Source organism: Chiloscyllium punctatum, chromosome 21 (assembly GCF_047496795.1).
Source record: "Chiloscyllium punctatum isolate Juve2018m chromosome 21, sChiPun1.3, whole genome shotgun sequence".
NCBI classification, from domain to species: Eukaryota; Metazoa; Chordata; class Chondrichthyes; order Orectolobiformes; family Hemiscylliidae; genus Chiloscyllium; species Chiloscyllium punctatum.
In genome coordinates this window covers 22,217,527-22,231,447 of record NC_092759.1, presented here as the reverse complement: position 1 = coordinate 22,231,447, position 13,921 = coordinate 22,217,527, and the positions used below count along the sequence as shown (strand labels likewise).

At 59.9% G+C, this 13,921-nt stretch overlaps 1 protein-coding gene across 1 annotated transcript in view; it reads left to right on the top strand.

Moving 5' to 3' along the window:
* The window catches only part of LOC140492482 (procollagen C-endopeptidase enhancer 2-like), a 174,582-nt gene that overhangs the window by 13,895 nt on the left and 146,766 nt on the right, over positions 1 to 13,921 (top strand).

Here is a 13,921-nt window from a genome sequence, read left to right as displayed (position 1 = left end):
TCTATCCATTACAGCCCCCCCACACTGCCCTGAGTATCCATTACAGACCCCACACACTGCCCTGTCTATCCATTACAGCCCCCCCACACTGCCCTGAGTATCCATTACAGACCCCACACACTGCCCTGTCTATCCATTACAGTCCCCACACACTGTCTTTATTCATTACAGATCCCACACACTGCCCAATCTTTTACAATCCCCACACACTGAACTGCCTATCCATTACAGACCCCACACACTGCCCGGTCTATCTATTACAGCCCACACACACTGCCCTGTCTATCCATTACAGCCCCCCCACACTGACCTGAGTATCCATTACAGACTCCACACACTGCCCTGTCTATCCATTACAGCCCCCCCACACTGCCCTGAGTATCCATTACAGACCCCACACACTGCCTGGTCTATCCATTACAGCCCCCCCACACTGCCCTGAGTATCCATTACAGACCCCACACACTGCCCTGTCTATCCATTACAGCCCCCCCACACTGCCCTGAGTATCCATTACAGACCCCACACACTGCCTGGTCTATCCATTACAGCCCCCCCACACTGCCCTGAGTATCCATTACAGACCCCCACACACTGCCTGGTCTATCCATTACAGCCCCCCCACACTGCCCTGAGTATCCATTACAGACCCCCACACACTGCCCTGTCTATCCATTACAGCCCCCACACACTGCCCTGTCTACCCATTACAGCCCCCGTGGGTCACTGCGGCCTGACACTCACTGACCGCGGGTCACTGTGCCCTGACACTCACCGACCGCGGGTCACTGCGGCCGGACACTCACTGACCGCGGGTCACTGTGCCCTGACACTCACTGACCGTGGGTCACTGTGCCCTGACACTCACTGGCCGCGGGTCACTGTGCCCTGACGCTCACTGACCGCGGGTCACTGTGCCCTGACAGTCACTGACCGTGGGTCACTGTGCCCTGACAGTCACTGACGGCGGGTCACTGTGCCCTGACACTCACTGACCGTGGGTCACTGTGCCCTGACACTCACTGACCGCGGGTCACTGTGCCCTGACACTCACTGACCGTGGGTCACTGTGCCCTGACACTCACTGACCGCGGGTCACTGTGCCCTGACACTGACTGACCGCGGGACACTGTGCCCTGACACTGACTGACCGTGGGTCACTGCGGACTGACACTCACTGACCGTGGGTCACTGTGCCCTGACACTCACTGACCGCGGGTCACTGTGCCCTGACACTCACTGACCGCGGGTCACTGCGGCATGACACTCACTGACCGCGGGTCACTGTGCCCTAACACTCACTGACCGTGGGTCACTGTGCCCTGACCCTCACTGACCGCGGGTCACTGCGGCATGACACTCACTGACCGTGGGTCACTGTGCCCTGACACTCACTGACCGTGGGTCACTGCGGCCTGACACTCACTGACCGCGGGTCACTGTGCCCTGACACTCACTGACCGTGGGTCACTGTGGCCTGACACTCACTGACCGCGGGTCACTGCGGCCTGACACACACTGACCGTGGGTCACTGCGGCCTGACACTCACTGACCGCGGGTCACTGTGCACTGACACTCACTGACCATGGGTCACTGTGCCCTGACACTGACTGACCGCGGGTCACTGTGCCCGGACACTCACTGACCGTGGGTCACTGTGCCCTGACACTCACTGACCGTGGGTCACTGTGCCCTGACACTCACTGACCGTGGGTCACTGTGCCCTGACACTCACTGACCGCGGGTCACTGTGGCCTGACACTCACTGACCGCGGGTCACTGTGCCCTGACACTCACTGACCGCGGGTCACTGTGCCCTGACACTCACTGACCGCGGGTCACTGTGCCCTGACACACACTGACCGCGGGTCACAGTGCCCTGACACTCACTGACCGCGGGTCACTGTGCCCTTACACTCACTGACCGCGGGTCACTGTGCACTGACACTCACTGACCGTGGGTCACTGTGCCCTTACACTCACTGACCGCAGGTCACTGTGGCCTGACACTCACTGACCGCGGGTCACTGTGCCCTTACACTCACTGACCGCGGGTCACTGTGCACTGACACTCACTGACCGTGGGTCACTGTGCCCTTACACTCACTGACCGCAGGTCACTGTGGCCTGACACTCACTGACCGCGGGTCACTGTGCCCTTACACTCACTGACCGTGGGTCACTGTGCCCTGACACTCACTGACCGTGGGTCACTGTGCACTGACACTCACTGACCGTGGGTCAGTGTGCCCTTACACTCACTGACCGCGGGTCACTGCGGCCTGACACTCACTGACCGCGGGTCACTTTGCCCTGACACTCACTGACCGCGGGTCACTGCGGCCTGATACTCACTGACCGCGGGTCACTGTGGCCTGACACTCACTGACCGCGGGTCACTGTGCCCTGACACTCACTGACCGCGGGTCACTGTGGCCTGACACTCACTGACCGCGGGTCACTGTGCCCTGACACTCACTGACCGCGGGTCACTGTGCCATGACACTCACTGACCGCGGGTCACTGCGCCCTGACACTCACTGACCGCGGATCACTGTGCCCTGAAACTCACTGACCGCGGGTCACTGTGCCCTGACACTCACTGACTGCGGGTCACTGTGCCCTTACACTCACTGACCGCGGGTCACTGTGCCCTTACACTCACTGACCACGGGTCACTGTGGCCTGACACTCACTGACCGCGGGTCACTGTGCCCTGACACTCACTGACCGCGGGTCACTGTGCCCTGACACTCACTGACCGCGGGTCACTGTGCCCTGACACTCACTGACCGTGGGTCACTGTGCCCTGATACTCACTGACCGCGGGTCACTGTGCCCTGACACTCACTGACCGCAGGTCACTGTGCCCTGATACTCACTGACCGCGGGTCACTGTGCCCTGATACTCACTGACCGCGGGTCACTGTGCCCTGACACTCACTGACCGCGGGTCACTGTGGCCTCACACTCACTGACCGTGGGTCACTGTGGCCTCACACTCACTGACCGTGGGTCACTGTGGCCTCACACTCACTGACCGTGGGTCACTGTGACCTGACACTCACTGACCGCGGGTCACTGTGCCCTGACACTCACTGACCGCGGGTCACTGTGCCCTGACACTCACTGACGTGGGTCACTGTGGCCTGACACTCACTGACCGTGGGTCACTGTGCCCTGACACTCACTGACCGTGGGTCACTGTGCCCTGACACTCACTGACCGCGGGTCACTGTGGCCTGACACTCACTGACCGCGGGTCACTGTGCCCTGACACTCACTGACCCCGGGTCTCTGCGGCCTGACACTCACTGACCGCGGGTCACTGCGGCCTGACACTCACTGACCGCGGGTCACTGTGCCCTGACACTCACTGACCGCGGGTCACTGCGGCCTGACACTCACTGACACCGGGTCTCTGCGGCCTGACACTCACTGACACCGGGTCTCTGCGGCCTGACACTCACTGACCGTGGGTCACTGCGGCCTGACACTCACTGACCGTGGGTCACTGTGCCCTGACACTCACTGACCGCGGGTCACTGCGGCCTGACACTCACTGACCGCGGGTCAGTGTGCCCTGACACTCACTGACCGCGGGTCACTGTGCCCTGACACTCACTGACCGCGGGTCACTGTGCCCTGACACTCACTGACCGCGGGTCACTGTGCCCTGACACTCACTGACCGCGAGTCACTGTGCCCTGACACTCACTGACCGCGGGTCACTGTGCCCTGACACTCACTGACCGCGGGTCACTGTGCCCTGACACACACTGAACGCGGGTCACTGTGCCCTGACACACACTGACCGCGGGTCACTGTGCCCTGACACACACTGACCGTGGGTCACTGTGCCCTGACACACACTGACCGTGGGTCACTGTGCCCTGACACTCACTGACCGTGGGTCACTGTGGCCTGACACTCACTGATCGCGGGTCACTGCGGCCTCACACTCACTGACCGCAGGTCACTGTGCCCTGACACTCACTGACCGCGGGTCACTGTGCCCTGACACTCACTGACCGTGGGTCACTGTGCCCTGACACTCACTGACCATGGGTCACTGTGCCCTGACACTCACTGACCGCGGGTCACTGTGCCCTGACACTCACTGACCGCGGGTCACTGTGCCCTGACACTCACTGATCGCGGGTCACTGTGCCCTGACACTCACTGATCGCGGGTCACTGTGCACTGACACTCACTGACCGCGGGTCACTGTGCCCTGACACTCACTGACCGCGGGTCACTGCGGCCTGACAATCACTGACCGCGGGTCACTGCGGCCTGACACTCACTGACCGTGGGTCACTGCAGCCTGACACTCACTGACCGTGGGTCACTGCGGCCTGACAATCACTGACCGTGGGTCACTGTGCCCTGACACTCACTGACCGCGGGTCACTGCAGCCTGACAATCACTGACCGCGGGTCACTGTGCCCTGACACTCACTGACCGTGGGTCACTGCGGCCTGACAATCACTGACCGCGGGTCACTGCGGCCTCACACTCACTGACTGCGGGTCACTGTGCCCTGACACTCACTGACCGCGGGTCACTGCGGCCTGACAATCACTGACCCCGGGTCACTGTGCCCTGACACTCACTGATCGCGGGTCACTGTGCCCTGACACTCACTGACCGCGGGTCACTGTGCCCTGACACTCACTGACTGCGGGTCACTGTGCCCTGACACTCACTGACCGCGGGTAACTGTGCCCTGACACTCACTGACCGCGGGTCACTGTGCCCTGACACTCACTGACCGCGGGTCACTGTGCCCTGACACTCACTGACTGCGGGTCATGTGCCCTGACACTCACTGACTGCGGGTCACTGTGCCCTGACACTCACTGACTGCGGGTCACTGTGCCCTGACACTCACTGACCGCGAGTCACTGTGCCCTGACACTCACTGACCGTGGGTCACTGTGCCCTGACACTCACTGACCGCGGGTCACTGTGCCCTGACACTCACTGACCGCGGGTCACTGCGGCCTGACAATCACTGACCCCGGGTCACTGTGCACTGACACTCACTGACCCGGGTCACTGCGGCCTGACACTCACTGACCCCGGGTCTCTGCGGCCTGACACTCACTGAACGCGGGTCACTGTGGCCTGACACTCACTGACCGCGGGTCACTGTGCCATGACACTCACTGACCGCGGGTCACTGTGCCCTGACACTGACCGTGGGTCACTGTGCCCTGACGCTCACTGACCGCGGGTCACTGCGGCCTGACACTCACTGACCGCGGGTCACTGTGCCCTGACACTCACTGACGTGGGTCACTGTGGCCTGACACTCACTGACCGTGGGTCACTGTGCCCTGACACTCACTGACCGCGGGTCACTGTGCCCTGACACTCACTGACCGCGGGTCACTGTGCCCTGACACTGACCGTGGGTCACTGTGCCCTGACGCTCACTGACCGTGGGTCACTGTGCCCTGACACTCACTGACCGCGGGTCACTGTGCCCTGACACTCACTGACGTGGGTCGCTGTGGCCTGACACTCACTGACCGTGGGTCAGTGTGCCCTGACACTCACTGACCGTGGGTCACTGTGCCCTGACACTCACTGACCGCGAGTCACTGTGCCCTGACACTCACTGACCGCGGGTCACTGTGCCCTGACACTCACTGACCGCGAGTCACTGTGCCCTGATACTCACTGACCGCGCATCACTGTGGCCTGACACTCACTGACCGCGAGTCACTGTTGCCTGACACACTGACCGCGGGTCACTGTGCCCTGACACTCACTGACCGTGGGTCACTGTGCCCTGACACTCACTGACCGTGGGTCACTGTGCCCTGACACTCACTGACCGCGGGTCACTGTGCCCTGACACTCGCTGACCGTGGGGCACTGTGCTCTGACACTCACGGACCGTGGGTCACTGTGCCCTGACACTCACTGACCGCGGGTCACTGTGCCCTGACACTCACTGACCGCGGGTCACTGTGCCCTGACACTCACTGACCGTGGGTCACTGTGCCCTGACACTCACTGACCGCGGGTCACTGTGCCCTTAAACTCACTGACCGTGGGTCACTGTGCCCTGACACTCACTGACCGCGGGTTACTGCGGCCTGACACTCACTGACCGCGGGTCACTGTGCCCTGACACTCACTGACCGCGGGTCACTGCGGCCTGACACTCACTGACCGTGGGTCACTGTGCCCTGACACTCACTGACCGTGGGTCACTGTGCCCTGACACTCACTGACCGCGGGTCACTGCGGCCTGACACTCACTGTCCGTGGGTCACTGCGGCCTGACACTCACTGACCGCGGGTCACTGTGCCCTGACACTCACTGACCGCGGGTCACTGTGCCTTGACACTCACTGACCGCGGGTCACTGTGGCCTGACACTCACTGACCACGGGTCACTGTGGCTTGACACCCACTGACCGCGGGTCACTGTGCCCTGACACTCACTGACCGTGGGTCACTGTGCCCTGACACTCACTGACCGTGGGTCACTGCGGCCTCATACACACTGACCGCGGGTCACTGCGGCCTCACACTCACTGACCACGGGTCACTGTGGCCTGACACTCACTGACCGCGGGTCACTGTGCCCTGACACCCACTGACCGCGGGTCACTGTGCCCTGACACTCACTGACCGCGGGTCACGCTGCCCTGACACTCACTGACCGCGGGTCACTGTGCCCTGACACTCACTGACCGCGAGTCACTGTGCCCTGACACTCACTGACCGCGAGTCACTGTTGCCTGACACACTGACCGCGGGTAACTGCGGCCTGACACTCACTCACCGCGGGTCACTGTGCCCTGACACTCACTGACCGTGGGTCACTGTGCCCTGACACTCACTGACCACGGGTCACTGTGCCCTGACACTCACTGACCGTGGGTCACTGTGCCCTGACACTCACTGACCGTGGGACACTGTGCCCTGACACTCACTGACCGTGGGTCACTGTGCCCTGACACCCACTGACCGCGGGTCACTATGCCCTGACAGTCACTGACCGCGGGTCACTGTGCCCTGACACTCACTGACCGCGGGTCACTGTGCCCTGACACTCACTGACCGCGAGTCACTGTGCCCTGACACTCACTGACCACGAGTCACTGTTGCCTGACACACTGACCGCGGGTAACTGCGGCCTGACACTCACTGACCGCGGGTCACTGTGCCCTGACACTCACTGACCGTGGGTCACTGTGCCCTGACACTCACTGACCGCGGGTCACTGTGCCCTGACACTCACTGACCGTGGGTCACTGTGCCCTGACACTCACTGACCGTGGGTCACTGTGCCCTGACACTCACTGACCGTGGGTCACTGTGCCCTGACACTCACTGACCGCGGGTTACTGCGGCCTGACACTCACTGACCGCGGGTCACTGTGCCCTTACACTCACTGACCGTGGGTCACTGCGGCCTGACACTCACTGACCGTGGGTCACTGTGCCCTGACACTCACTGCCCGTGGGTCACTGTGCCCTGACACTCACTGACCGCGGGTCACTGTGCCCTGACACTCACTGACCGTGGGTCACTGTGCCCTGACACTCACTGACCGCGGGTCACTGCGGCCTGACACTCACTGACCGCGGGTCACTGTGCCCTGACAGTCACTGACCGCGGGTCACGGTGCCCTGACACTCACTGACCGCGGGTCACTGTGCCCTGACACTCACTGACCGCGGGTCACTGTGCCCTGACACTCACTGACCGCGGGTCACAGTGCCCTGACACTCACTGACCGCGGGTCACAGTGCCCTGACACTCACTGACCGCGGGTCACTGTGCCCTTACACTCACTGACCGCGGGTCACAGTGCCCTGACACTCACTGACCGCGGGTCACAGTGCGCTGACACTCACTGACCGCGGGTCACTGTGCCCTTACACTCAGTGACCGCGGGTCACTGTGGCCTGACTCTCACTGACCGTGGGTCACTGTGCCCTGACACTCACTGCCCGTGGGTCACTGTGCCCTGACACTCACTGCCCGTGGGTCTGTGCGCCCAGACGCTCACTGACCGCGGGTCACTGTGCCCTGACACTCACTGACCGCGAGTCACTGTGGCCTGACACACTGACCGCGGGTCACTGTGCCCTGACACACACTGACATGGGTCACTGTGGCCTGACACTCACTGACCGTGGAGAACCGCAGCCTGACACTCACTGACCGTGGGTCACTGCGGCCTGACACTCACTGACCGCGGGTCACTGTGGCCTGACACTCACTGACCGCGGGTCACTGTGCCCTGACACTCACTGACCGCGGGTCACTGTGCCCTGACACTCACTGACCGCGGGTCACTGTGCCCTGACACTCACTGACCGTGGCTCACTGCGGCCTGACACTCACTGACCGCGGGTCACTGCGCCCTGACACTCACTGACTGTGGCTCACTGCGGCCTGACACTCACTGACCGTGGGTCACTGTGCCCTGACACTCACTGACCCCGGGTCTCTGCGGCCTGACACTCACTGACCGCAGGTCACTGTGCCCTGACACTCACTGACCGCGGGTCATTGTGCCCTGACACTGACCGTGGGTCACTGTGCCCTGACGCTCACTGACCGCGGGTCACTGCGGCCTGACACTCACTGACCGCGGGTCACTGTGCCCTGACACTCACTGACGTGGGTCACTGTGGCCTGACACTCACTGACCGTGGGTCACTGTGGCCTGACACTCACTGACCGCGGGTCACTGTGCCCTGACACTCACTGACCGTGGGTCACTGCGGCCTGACACTCACTGACCGCGGGTCACTGTGGCCTGACACTCACTGAACGCGGGTCACTGTGCCCTGACACTCACTGACCGCGGGTCACTGCGGCCTGACACTCACTGACCGCGGGTCACTGTGCCCTGACCCTCACTGACCGTGGGTCACTGTGGCCTGACACTCACTGACCGTGGGTCACTGTGCCCTGACACTCACTGACCGCGGGTCACTGTGCCCTGACACTCACTGACTGCGGGTCATGTGCCCTGACACTCACTGACTGCGGGTCACTGTGCCCTGACACTCACTGACTGCGGGTCACTGTGCCCTGACACTCACTGACCGCGAGTCACTGTGCCCTGACACTCACTGATCGCGGGTCACTGTGCCCTGACACTCACTGACCGTGGGTCACTGTGCCCTGACACTCACTGACCGTGGGTCACTGTGCCCTGACACTCACTGACCGCGGGTCACTGTGCCCTGACACTCGCTGACCGCGGGTCACTGTGCCCTGACACTCACGGACCGTGGGTCACTGTGCCCTGACACTCACTGACCGTGGGTCACTGTGCCCTGACACTCACTGACCGCGGGTCACTGTGCCCTGACACTCACTGACCGCGGGTCACTGTGCCCTGACACTCACTGACCGCGGGTCACTGTGCCCTTAAACTCACTGACCGTGGGTCACTGTGCCCTGACACTCACTGACCGTGGGTTACTGCGGCCTGACACTCACTGACCGCGGGTCACTGTGCCCTGACACTCACTGACCGCGGGTCACTGCGGCCTGACACTCACTGACCGTGGGTCACTGTGCCCTGACACTCACTGACCGTGGGTCACTGTGCCCTGACACTCACTGACCGCGGGTCACTGCGGCCTGACACTCACTGTCCGTGGGTCACTGCGGCCTGACACTCACTGACCGCGGGTCACTGTGCCCTGACACTCACTGACAGCGGGTCACTGTGGCCTGACACTCACTGACCACGGGTCACTGTGGCTTGACACCCACTGACCGCGGGTCACTGTGCCCTGACACTCACTGACCGCGGGTCACTGTGCCTTGACACTCACTGACCGCGGGTCACTGTGGCCTGACACTCACTGACCACGGGTCACTGTGGCTTGACACCCACTGACCGCGGGTCACTGTGCCCTGACACTCACTGACCGCGGGTCACTGTGCCCTGACACTCACTGACCGCGGGTCACTGCGGCCTCACACTCACTGAGCGCGGGTCACTGTGCCCTGACACTCACTGACCGCGGGTCACTGTGCCCTGACACTCACTGACCGTGGGTCACTGTGCCCTGACACTCACTGACCGCGGGTGACTGTGCCCTGACACTCACTGACCGTGGGTCACTGTGCCCTGACACTCACTGACCGCGGGTCACTGTGCCCTGACACTCACTGACCGTGGGTCACTGTGGCCTGACACTCACTGACCGCGGGTCACTGTGGCCTCACACTCACTGACCGCGGGTCACTGTGCCCTGATACTCACTGACCGCGGGTCACTGCGGCCTGACACACACTGACCGCGGGTCACTGTGCCCTGACACTCACTGACCGCGGGTCACTGTGCCCTGACACTCACTGACCGCGGGTCACTGTGCCCTGACACTCACTGACCGCGGGTCACTGTGCCCTGACACTCACTGACCGCGGGTGACAGTGCCCTGACACTCACTGACCGCGGGTCACTGCGGCCTGAGATTCAGTGACCACGGGTCACTGTGCCCTGACACTCACTGACCGCGGGTCACTGTGCCCTGACACTCACTGACCGCGGGTGACAGTGCCCTGACACTCACTGACCGCGGGTCACTGTGCCCTGACACTCACTGACCGCGGGTCACTGTGCCCTGACACTCACTGACCCTGGGTCACTGTGCCCTGACACTCACTGACCCTGGGTCACTGCGGCCTGACACTCACTGACCGCGGGTCACTGTGGCCTGACACTCTCTGACCGTGGGTCACTGTGGCCTGACATTCAGTGACCGCGGGTCACTGTGCCCTGACACTCACTGACCGCGGGTCACTGTGCCCTGACACTCACTGACCGCGGGTCACTGTGCCCTGACACTCACTGACCGTGGGTCACTGTGCCCTGACACTCACTGACCGCGGGTCACTGTGCCCTGACACTCACTGACCGTGGGTCACTGTGCCCTGACACTCACTGACCGCGTGTCACTGTGCCCTGACACTCACTGACCGCGGGTCACTGTGCCCTGACACTCACTGACCGTGGGTCACTGTGCCCTGACACTCACTGACCGCGTGTCACTGTGCCCTGACACTCACTGACCGCGGGTCACTTTGTCTGTCACCAATAGAATTGGTCACTCCATTCTCTCCGAATTATTTCAATCTCTACCATGCGTGTGGGTGTCTTTGTGTGTGTGTGTTTGGGGGGGTGTTTCTGTGTGTGTGGGTGTTTCTGCGTGTGTGAGGGTGTGTGGGTGTGTGTGAGAGAGGGTGTATGTGTGTGTGGGTGTGTGTGTTGGGAGGGTGCTGTTGTGGGTGTGTGTGGGTTTGTGTGTGGGTGAGTGTGAGTGCGTGTGGGTCTGTGGGTGGGTGTGTGTGTGTTGGTGTGGGTGTGTGTGTGGGGAAGGTGCTGTTGTGGGTGTGTGTGGGTGTGTGTGTGTTTGTGGGTGGGTGTGGGTGGGTGTGTGTGTTGGTGTGTGTGTTGGTGTGTGTGTTGTGTGTGTGTGTTGGTGTGGGTGTGTGTGTGTGTGTGCGTGTGTGAGTGTGGGTGTGGGCACAAGAGTATGAGTGTCTGTGTACTCACATGTGAGACAGAGAGAGAGAGAACGTATGTATTAAAGGGAGATGCCTATTCTGGTTTGGATCAGTTCCAGCTCAGTATTACCCCAGGAGCTGCTCAATGACCTGTTGTATATTGTGTATATTATATTGCCCTGGGTTCAGTCTCTAATAGCATTGATGATCTGCCAGTATCATGGACGTGTTTACCACAAGACCGTAAGGCATAAGAGCAGACATCAGGCCATTCAGCCCTTCGAGCCTCTCCTAACCTGCCCAATCCTTCTGTAGACAAAGTGAGGACTGCAGATGCTGGAGATCAGAGTTGAGTGTGTGATGCTGGAAAAGCACAGCAGGACAGGCAGCATCTGAGGAGCAGGAGAGTCGACGTTTCGGGCTTATGTCTCTTCCAGCACCACACTCAAATCCTTCTGTAGCCTCCCCACCTCCTCAATTGTACCTGTCCCTCTCCCCATCTTTGTATCATCTGCAAACTTAGTCACAATGCCCTCAGTCCCTTCATCGAGATTGTTGCAGTGCCGCTGAACTTGCTAACTCAGGACAAAGTCAGAGTGCTGGTGTACACACAGTCTATCGCCAGGACGCACTGTGCAGCCCTCACTCCTTTGAAAAAAGCAAACACGAGTGAAGTACAGTTCAAACATCGGAGTTGGAGAATCATGGACAGGTCGGGGGTTTGGCAAGTGAGTGTCACTCACTGTAAAGGTAATGTTCAGTTTCTAAAACATATTACTGCCCAGGGAACTGACACAATCCAACCATCAGGAAGCAACTGCCGTTTAAAACCAAGGTGACTTGAGAGAATGTGCTTTTTAAACAGTAAAGGTTGCAGTGGGATGAAGCAGTGAACAGTTTCACCGTGGTTTTATACTGCTTCCTCTCCGGCACTCCAAAAAGAGATGTCCTGTTCTTTGACTCTGCTCCATTTCAGACTGTCCCTGGCCCACCCTGACCTCCGGGCTAATTTCTGGTCCCAATCTGGGAGTGTAGGAAGCTCTGTCCAACACTCAGCCCCAGTGCTTCAGAGGGCACTGTGGGAGAAATTGTTTGCCCACCAGAGTGCAGACTGGGGGCTGTGTAAACTGTTCACAGGAATGTTCCTCAGACACTGATGATACCACACAGGCTGTCAGCTGCCAATTACTTTCTGTAGGCTGTTTTTCCGAGCACCTTATGGGTAGGTAGCTGGAGCTCATTACCATTCATTCATAACTCACCTCTCAGAGATCTCCAGGAAACTACCAGTCAGAAACAGCTCCTTCAGGAAGCACACTGCAACACCTCTCTCTCTCTCTCTGTGCATTACATGTGATTAACAAGGTGTACTGCACACTGAGAAACTTACAAACTAAAGTGAACTACACACAAGGGGGAGTCAGGTCTGGTACAGAATCTCTGAAGAACTGAACTTTACCAAAAGCTACCCAACTTTAACTGTGCTCCTGGCTTGCAAACACCACACACACACACACACACACAGAGACAGAGGCACACACAGATAGAGACACACACACACAGACACATGCATGCACACACATGTATACACACAGAGACAGACACACACAGATATACACACGCATACATAGATGTGCACACACACAAACACAGAGACAGAGGTGCACACACACAAGCGCACACGCACACAAGTGTACACACATGCGCGCACACACACACGCACACGCGCGCACACACACACACACACCCACACACACCTTACCTTCACTTCCTTGTTCCATCTCCTCTTGCAATGAGGCACTCACCAAGCTCACTACAGTAACTTTGAGTCCCACACGCCTCTCTCTTCCCCCTATTTTGCTCTGTCTCCAAACAAGTTATTACGGACAGAACATAAACTTCAGATTCATCTTGTCTTTTTTTTAAGAAGCAGGAAGTTAACCCGGGCTGCTTTTCCCAAGACAGAGACAAGAGATGGAAGGCCAGGCTCTGAGTACTCAAAGAGTAATTGAGTGGGAGGAAGATTGCAAACTAGGGCAGCAACCACTTGCTGTCCCTCTAAATGTCACATGAGTGGACAGGATCAAGCCGACGAATCTGCCTGATCCACCTTGTAAGCTTCCCCATGACTAATGACCTACAAGTAGCCCTTTTATCTCAAGTCAAAGTTATTTTCCAAACAGGGAAGGGGAATTTTAAAAAAAACCCTGGTCTCTTCTGCACCACAGAATGCTGCACTTACTTCTGCAATATGACAAATCATCGAAGGCCCTCCCCCCTCCTGCCTGAACAAAAATAGCCACAAGTGGAGTTGGGCTGCAGTGTGCAGTTGTGTGACCCAGTCAGGCTGCCCCACCACCCCCTGCTCCTCCCCTGGCTCGGTTAATGAGCTCAGTGCCACATGCAAGCTGCT